Raw genomic sequence first — 9,681 nt, 5'->3', positions numbered from 1 at the left:
GGGGAAAGCTATGTTACATCAAGTTTGAAATTCTCATCAACATAAAAACTATAATATTTTGTTGATTTACTGTAAAAATGGAGAACATATTCCCTAAGCCACCAAATTTTTTTTAAAGGCATTTATACACACACATATATATATATTGAAAATATTTTGATTAAACTATGTTTAAGTTCTAAGAATGATTGATATGCTTAGCTATGCTGGGAAAAAATACACCACATTTTGAGTGTATGTATTCTCACAATTAGTGGGACCCACTCAATTGTGAGTGGGAGGAAGCACACATCCGAAACAAAGTATACTTCCTCCTAAGTTAGGATGTTACTTTCAGCCGACACAAAAATGACATAAATCATATAATAAGATTTAAATTCATGTTAAAAAAAAAAAAAAAATCATTAACCTCAGCTTTTCCAAAAAGTATAGCAACGGCCCAATTATTTCTGAGTTATAAAATTACCTTGGAACCTATAGTCTTTCTGCCTATTGAAAAGGCCTACTTTTAGTGGATTCAATTGGGCCTATTGAAAAGGCCTATCTTTAGATTTGACTCTCTAATCTCTAGGTTGGCTCAAACTTATTATATTTTAGGTTTGATTAATTGGTGTTTTTAAAGTATTTGTTAATGGGTTATTTTAAAAAAAAAAATTAATACTAATTTTATGATAAATATATAAAAGAAAACTGCCCAAAAAGTTAGTTAATTTTTCTTTTTGCTATAAAAAATTTCTTAAAGTTCTTTTAAGGTATCCGTTAACTTTTCTCTACATATAATTTTACTCAATCGCTTAACTGCTACCTTTAGTTAGGGTTAAGAGTCAAAACTCAAGAGTGTGGTGATTTTTTTTTTTAAGATAAATGAGAGCGTAAATCAAGGGCACTGATGCTTAAATAAGATTATGTGCACGGCTCAAGACACCTTAATTTCTTTATTTTTTAGCAATTCAAGGGTAAGTAAGGTTAGATTAAAATGTAAGAAGTTTGGGTTACACATTTCTGACCAAGCACTCTGATCAAAGACATTAATCTCATTTATTTAAGTTTGCTCACGCATTAAGTAATGGAATATAGATTTATAGGTATATAGGGGGAATCACTGACCAAAAAATTTTCAACATCAGTACATTTTTTTAACCTTTTAGTCCATGCATGTATCATAGCTTTTCTATTGTGGTAGATTTTGAAGTTACGTGTCTCGTGAAATAAAAAAAATATTTCACCAGTGAGATAAGATTAATTGACAAGCAAACACAAAGTTATCATCATGGCCTTCAAAGTTATGACCTTTTTCTAAATTTGGTTAGACATACTGAGCCACTGGATGCCTACTCTTTGGTTTCTTAAAAGGATATTTTTCATAAAAGATGACCTATTCACGTTACCAAATGCTTTTTTCTTTTTTTCCTTTTTCATAAAAGATGACCTATTCACGTTACCATATGCTTTTTTCTTTTTTTCTTTTTCATAAAAGATGACCTATTCACCATGTAACAATAAGTCAATTTTATGCTCTGGCTAAAGAGGTTTATTTCTACTGCTTTTCATTTAAGTTTGTATTTTGCTAGTTGCGAGTTTTGTTTAATTAGGAGATTTTTTTTAATGCTTTTCATTTAAGTTCATTCTGTTGCTAAATTTTTTTGTTATTCTTGAAATTATTATTATTATTATTTTTTGGTAATAATTGACTGCAATCTGCCTCCTGCGGTTTTGGAAGCTTGCAATACGTTTGTCATACTAGTTTTTAATTCTTAATTAAATTACAAGTTATCGAAAAATAAGCCAATGTCCTGAAGATAGAAGTTCATAAACCTTTTTTGAAGGGAAATTTTCAATCAGAAAAAGGAAAACCACAAAATTTTTTTGAGGTAAAAATCACAAATCCATTTGAGAAACACATACAGCCCTCATAAATCCCTTTGACGACATATTGTGGTTGGATGGGATGGAAATTGGCTCTAGCTTACTTGTATTTAGTTGGGGATTTAATCTTTGGATCTAAACTCGAATGAATGGACAGAATGTCATTAAGTCATAGGGCCACATTTTCAAATAACAAGACCAAAATAAGTTTTGAGATTAATTAGATGGCATTTTTAGGGTCATCCTTGAAGTTGTAGCCATAGAAATTAAAAAAAAATAAATAAATTATATATGACAATAAAGTTCATGTATTTCTATAATTTATTCTTGAAAACAATTTGTGGATGAACCTTACAAACATGATAACAACATGCCAGCTATAGTGTCTCTTCTCATGAACTGCTTTCTATTCACGTAGTTTTCAACCAGCTATTAGCTATATTTAGTTTTATTGTATTTGTGCCATGACCCAAAAAAAGAAACATGATGGAAAAAAAATCAAAAAATTGGTAATTGGTAATGCCCATGCACAGAATATAAATCTAATAGAAAACCTAATTTTCCTGAACCTCACGTACGTAAATAGTATATTTAGCTAGACTTCGAATATTTTCTATGAAAACATGTTTACAATAATTAGTGCATCTAGGTCTTCTAGAAGTCGCACATGAGTATAGTCTTTGTCCAATGGCAACTATTTATATAAATTATTTGTTTTTATTTTTTTGGTTTGAGAAAACTATAAATTATTAGTTGGATAATGAGTTCATTTACACAAAGGGCACCGATTTCTTCCGTGATTGGAGTATAGATTTCCCACTCACTTTAAATGCACATCATTATAAGATATGACATTTGGGTAACAGTCGCCAAGTTTGAAAGCAACACATATTTTCTTATCTAATTGGCTAGTACCTATGACCAGTCTCCCAATCCCTTAGGGAACATCCAATTATATGGCCAAATGGGGCCAAGAATTATAAAAATAAAATAGGGTAGCTTTATTTCATTATATTATGGTTTAAATACAACTAAGTTAGTGATTAGGATAACCATAGTAAACGTGGGGTTAAAGAGTAAACTATATCCTAAAGTTTGGGGTTTTTAGATTTTATATCTTAGAATTTCAAAATTTGAATTTTACCTTTTGAATTTATATCTCATTTGCATCAGTAATCTCTCTGTTTATATTTTTTGCTAAATGTCACATAAGTTTGTTATACGTGTTTAGCTTGTCCAATAAAATAATATCACGTTATTTTCATTATGCCATGTGGCATCATTTTATTAAAAGAACTAAACATGCATGGTAAATTTATGTGGAACTTAACAGAAAATATGAACATCGAAAGCTGCTGAAGCAAACAAATTGTAACCTTACGAGGTAAAATATAAATTCTAAAATTTCATTATGTAAAATCTAAAGACCTCTATACTTTAATGTTGTAGTTTGCACTTTAGCCTAACATTATTAAGTCCAATGATCTCAGTTAGCTTCATTAGTTGCAATTGGAAATCAAAATAGTGTAAAAAAGAGGAAGAAAAATCAAATAAGATCAGTCTATACTTCAAATAATTCACAATTTAACAATCCTTTTTATGCTAATAATTTAACAAAAAAATTGATGCCATACATGAATTTCACTAGATACGATCTTGTCAAGATATAGTCAATGTTTTCTTCTACATAAGCTAGTTCGGCTCTTTCTAGCTTGTTGAGGTGGATTTCGTCCTTATCTCTTTCATGCGTGCCAACCATGCCTTGTTTGGCTCACCCATAATAAGATAGAAAATGTTCGGCCAACCATTTCAAGGTGAAAAATCTATCCAAGAGAAATAAAAAGTGATGTTTAATAGTAATAAAGATTATGCATTTGATAAGAATAAGAATGGCTAGAAAATGGTCTCATATCAAATCAAAATCACTTTATATTTGGTTGAAATTTTTTATCGACATGTACACTTTTCCTTGTATCTTAGCTTTTGGGTGGAACTCTTTAAAGGCGACAGGGAGAGCCATAAAACCATATAGAAAAAGTAGCTATACAATATAATTGATATTTTACAATTTGTTAAAATAATAAGTTGTGAGGAGTGCAATATTATTTTTATATGGGTCTCATTGTCAATAACATTATTTATATTGTATACTAATCAGGAGCCAAAAAAATATTGTATACTAATCACAATATATCATCTTAACAACTATGAAAATTTTTGTGTTATTACTTATACGGTTCAACGGGTGTTCTTAAAGGTGTTTATTAATGAATCATTTTAGGAAAATTTTTATACTAATTTAACGAGAAATATAAATTAAAAAAATGTCAAAAAAATCAATTACTTTTTACTTTTTTCTTAAAATATTACTAAAAATATTTTCTAAATTAATGCGTTAGGGCATAGTTAACTCTTACCTTTCTTAGCCTTATTGAAAAAAAAAAAGGGGGAGGTTGACAAAAATGTTTGGTTATGGACCACGTCAGCATCACAATGAGAATGGACACGTGCTGGATGTGTGGACCACACACTTGGAAAGTAGAATCAATTATTTGATTTAGAGGACCACAAAAGATAAAAATCTTAGGCCGAATCACAAGGCCAACTAGGTTTTTCCCCTTTACACTCTAATGGGTGCCTTGAAAATTACTAATAAAAGTAAACAATAGAATATAAATTGTAATTTCTCCTAATAAAGGTAGATTCTAGAGTTTGAGATGAGCTTCTTACTAATATGAACTATGACATGAGGAGCTCCGTCATCCATCAATTAAACTGGTAAGATATAATCTCATTAAAGTGATTTATGAAACACTTTATATATATATATATATATATATATATGAAAATAGTTTGCTTTAATCGTGGTATGCCAAAACATGATTGGTGCTTCATTACAAGACATTATGTCATTAGAATATTGAAAATTTGCTTCAGTGGGAAACGAACAATCATATACACACTTCAAATGTTCATTTTGTAGTTATACTTTGGTTATGTAATATATTATAAATCTGGTTTAAAACATTAATATTATTATTTTCGTGTGAAATTTAATAAGTATTATTGTTTACTAAAAAAAAATCCACACTTTGAAATAGCTCACTAAAATTTCAATCCAACAAGTCCTTTTACTATTTCTTTGCATTTCTATGAATTTCTATCGAATCAAATTCAAGTTTCATTGCTATATATTGTCCAAACAACGCATGGAAGTAGTCTGTATCACTCTAATAAAATCATTGCTTTATGCATTTTTTTTTTTTTTTAACTGAAATTCATGTACTAAAGTCTAAAAGTCTAAAACCAAAGTAAGAAATGTGACAAGGACTCCTTAGATTATAGGGTTATTTTTCTTTCTCAGTGTGAACTTTAACAGGTAGTTGATTGTCAATTTGCAGACAAATGAAAAAGGAACATATGATGTCTGTATCATTGAGAAGCTTTTTTAGACGAGATTCTTAATTTATAACATAATGGGGTATATAAAAAAAATAAAAATTTACATTTGGGGAGAGAAATTCTCTCATTTGGATTCCGATGTGACCATTAAATTGATTATTTATCAAACATGATGAACTTATTATATGCTTTTTAAAGGATCTATCAACTCAAACCTAAGAAAATTAGGTTGAGGAATAATTTTTTTTAATATATATATGGTATAATTAATGTACTGTAGATTTGATTGACTATTTAATTCAGATTTAAATTTTTACAAAGATGACCATCACCCCATTACCCCAACATATATTCTACCTAAAATTGACTAGTGGCGATTTGGAGAAATTATTCTGTCTCCCAGTAATACCACACCAATTAGCTAATCAATTAGTTATGTGATTTTTCATTCCAATAATATGATAATGTTGAAATATTCATGTTGAGTAATGTCTTTTTTTTAATTTTTTTTTTTTTTTATAGAATTTCAATCTATGACATCTGTTTTTTATGATTGTGCTCTTTTATTATCAAATTAAGACATCAATCAAAATTATTATATTGAGCAGTGTGGTTAGTTAAATAGTAAAGATTTAAAAGTCTCGTATTAAATAATAATGATAAGACTAAGTAGTTAATATAATAAAAGTGAACTAATGGAGCTTACAATGAAGGAGGGAAGGAAGAAGAGGAGAAAGAGATAAAAAGAGGAAGATTTCCATTTAAATCTTTTTAAACAAAAATGAAAAATAAAAATATTTTAATTGTTTTATATGTTGAGAAAAATTAGCAAACGCCTAAAAATATTTGCTTATGAAATACTTTAAAAAAAAATTATAAGAAAAAAAAAAGTAACGATTTTTTTATATACTTTTTTATATTTCTTACACAAGTTATATTAAAAGTTGTATCAAAAATGGTTTATTAATAAATTCACTAAGTGCAACAAACCAGAGTATATTCTTTCTTCAAAAAGATCACAAAACCGTCCAAACTTGTCCCTTTTAAGTCGACTACTGTTACATTTATCATCAAACCAGCTTTCTAGGTAAATCATTATCCATTAATCTACACCATAGCACACCATACGATATCTAGATTCAGCAATATTAGTATCTAAATAAATTCTAATGTCATAGATGTTGTTGTTCGTGTAAAATAAATATATATAATAGAGGAGGCACACATATCTATGATATTCTCTCGAGTCTCGAAACTAAAACTGGTAAACCCATTGGATAATGTTCACTGAGGGGAGACTTGGAATTCCGTACGTAGGGTGAATAGCCAGCCACGGAGACAACACACTTACACACACAGCACAAACAAATACAGTGGGTATGGTCAAGACTCATGACTCAAGACTAATTTAATTATTACAATAAAAAAATGGTTGCGTATATAATTATTAATAAATTATATTTTATAAGAAATATAAAAAAATTGTTAATAATTATTTTATCATTTTTCTAATAAAATATTTCTAAAAATGGTTTTTATATCTATGTCTTAAGGTCATTGGTTTGCATTTTCCTTTAAAAAAAACTACTACTATATTGTGCAAGAGATCAGTTGTTTGTCACTTTCACACGTACTTACTATTTTTCTATTTGTTACAAATTATAAATCACACATGATCTTGCATAATAAACTAATTATCAATCACTTTCGTATAATCTCACTATTTTTTCTCTATTTGTCACAATTTATATATGAACATTTGTAGTAAAAGTCACAACTATCTAGCACAAAAAACAAGCTATTTGTCACTTTCAATCCACCACTTTTTCTCTACTTGTCACAGTTTACACATGAACAACTATAGTAAAAATTGTGACCATTCCTAACTAATTTGTGCAACAAATTGGCTACCAATCAATTTCTTATAAATCCACCGCTTTTTTTTTTACCTCTCACAGTTTACAAGTAAACAATTATAATAAAAGTTTTAATTTTTGACGCAGTATTAAAATCTTGTTCTTGTCAAAATAAGCAAACAAACGGGTCAAAATTTTATTTATTTTTTTAATGTTAGAAATAGCTGGAAACACGTGCGAGGTTGGAGAAGGAGCACGTGCATTGGGGGAAGAATATAGTAAAAAAAAAAGAGAAAAAAAAAAAATGAAAGTAGTGAGTGAGTGAGTGAGCGAGTGAGTTGTATTGTATCGGCAGGCAAGGTTGTCGGGTTGACCAGAGACAAAGAAGGTCACAGTGAGAGGGCGTGGCTCGTGGGACGCACTGTCTCTCTCTGTTAGTAACCCACGCGTGTGTGATTTGCGCCGCTAAACGACACCGCCTCCCTTCCCTCTTTACCTTTGCCTTTCCTTTGCTGCTTCTCTCTCTGATCAGTACCTTCTTCTGTTCTTCTCTGACTGTCTGGCCTCTGGATCTCTCTTTCTCTCTCTCTCTCTTTTTTTTTTTTTTTTTGGGTTTTGGATAGTCTGTCAAAGTAGGAGTAAAAGGTTAATAGGAACATTTCCCCCTTTAGTTTCCAATGGGGTTTAAACTTTAAAAACTTTAACTTTCAAACTTTAAAGCTGTCACGGTTATTGTACATTTGTACAACTGGTGGGGGCTCGGCATCACATATGAAAAAGGTCTTTATGAAAGTTTCTTATTTTTACAGGTCAAGTTCAACAAAGAGTTAACTTTTTTCCTTCTTCCTTTTTCTTTTTTTTTTTTGTTGAATTACAAATATAAAACATAAATCCCAGCTCAACAAATTGACAAGAATATTCATATGTATAGGAAAGAGTGTAGAATATACTCCTTTTTTTTTTATCCACGTCAATCTTTTATAGTAAACTTGTAAATTTACATTGACATTATTATTTTGTATTTAGTTAATTATTTTTTCTTTATGGAGATAAAAAAAGAAGGTAGATGGTAGTTGTGTGTACAGAAAGAAATAATTTTTTTTAAATTGATATTTTAATGAAATGTAATGTAAAATAAATAATCTGGTGTAGGATATTTTAAAAATTGAATATATAAAATAGAAAAGTTAAGTTTTCATGTTAAAATAAACAGAAATTTTTGCATAGTTGATAAGAATGTTCTATGTATAGAAACCTACAAAATTTTATAATTACTAAAGTAGCAAGTTATTATTAATTGATAAATAAAAGAAGATATTAGGGTTTGATTTATGTAAAAACAAATAAAAATTTATCAACTTAATTATTATGAAAAATATGAAAATTATAATGTTAATCATATTAATTATTCAAATTGATTGGAGGTCATATCAGACAGCTAGCTTCTTTTTAGTAAAGGCAGGAAAAAAAAAATCCAAATGGGATATCACATGATATAACATTTGAGTTCCATTCCACCCAATAAGGTTGGAAAAGCTTCACTCCTACTTTGCTTCACATTGATTCTAAAAATAAAAATAATGTGGGGGTGGAGAGTGAGTATATTATTCTTTCAAATCAATAATATCTTTTCATATTAAAATTACTTCAACCCAGTTCATAAATGAGGTTATCTAAATTTACCGTCTAACTCTGTCTTTCAAATTTACCATATGGTTAATACATGGAGTTATTTTTCCCCCTCTAAATTTAACATTTTAATCCTCTTCGTAGATGGAGTTTCCATATTAATAGATGGTGTATTTTTCTAATCCTGTGTACCAATTGGAAACCATCTTAATTTAATCCTTTTTAGACCATTGAAGAGTCTTTAAGACTAATGCATTCCAATAATTTGTCAAATACTTTATTATTTTTAAGAGATTAAAATTGAAAAAAAAAAACAAAAACAAAACATTATCTATAATGGTTGTTAGTTGTTACTCGATGGTGACCTATCAAAATGATTTAAGTCTTAAGAAATGTTAATCATTTATTTAGAGCATAATTAATTTGACCACAGTCGTCTGTTTAGCTCATCTAATTACCAATCATTAGCATCTAACCAATTATATTTTCTAAACTGAATCTAGAAATTTGATTGAAAATAACTTAACAACATAATACCATAATTTTGTTGTGTGTTGATTTTCTTGTTATTACAATATTACGTACATACATGAAAGAAAGGGTTATACTTAAATATAGTAATAGACAATGACATTTTCCCCGGTCCTGACCTTAATCCAGCTCTTAATCCTTCTCATCCACACAAGGTTATCATTATGATTATGATATTATCTCTTAACAACACTGTCATTGTGGTTATTTATTTATTTATTTTCTTTTAAAGATAGTTTTAATCTATGGTGTCTGCTCTTGATAATTGATATTTCTGATCAAATTAAGATACTAATTGATTTTTGTTGTAGGCGGGAATTGAACCCAAATTTCTTATTCAACAATAAAAAAAAAACTTTACCAATTGAGTTAACTAAAAGAGCAATGCACTCTGTTT

The sequence above is a fragment of the Quercus lobata genome, chromosome 11 (assembly GCF_001633185.2).
Source record: "Quercus lobata isolate SW786 chromosome 11, ValleyOak3.0 Primary Assembly, whole genome shotgun sequence".
NCBI lineage: Eukaryota > Viridiplantae > Streptophyta > Magnoliopsida > Fagales > Fagaceae > Quercus > Quercus lobata.
Note: the sequence above shows the minus strand (reverse complement) of the source record.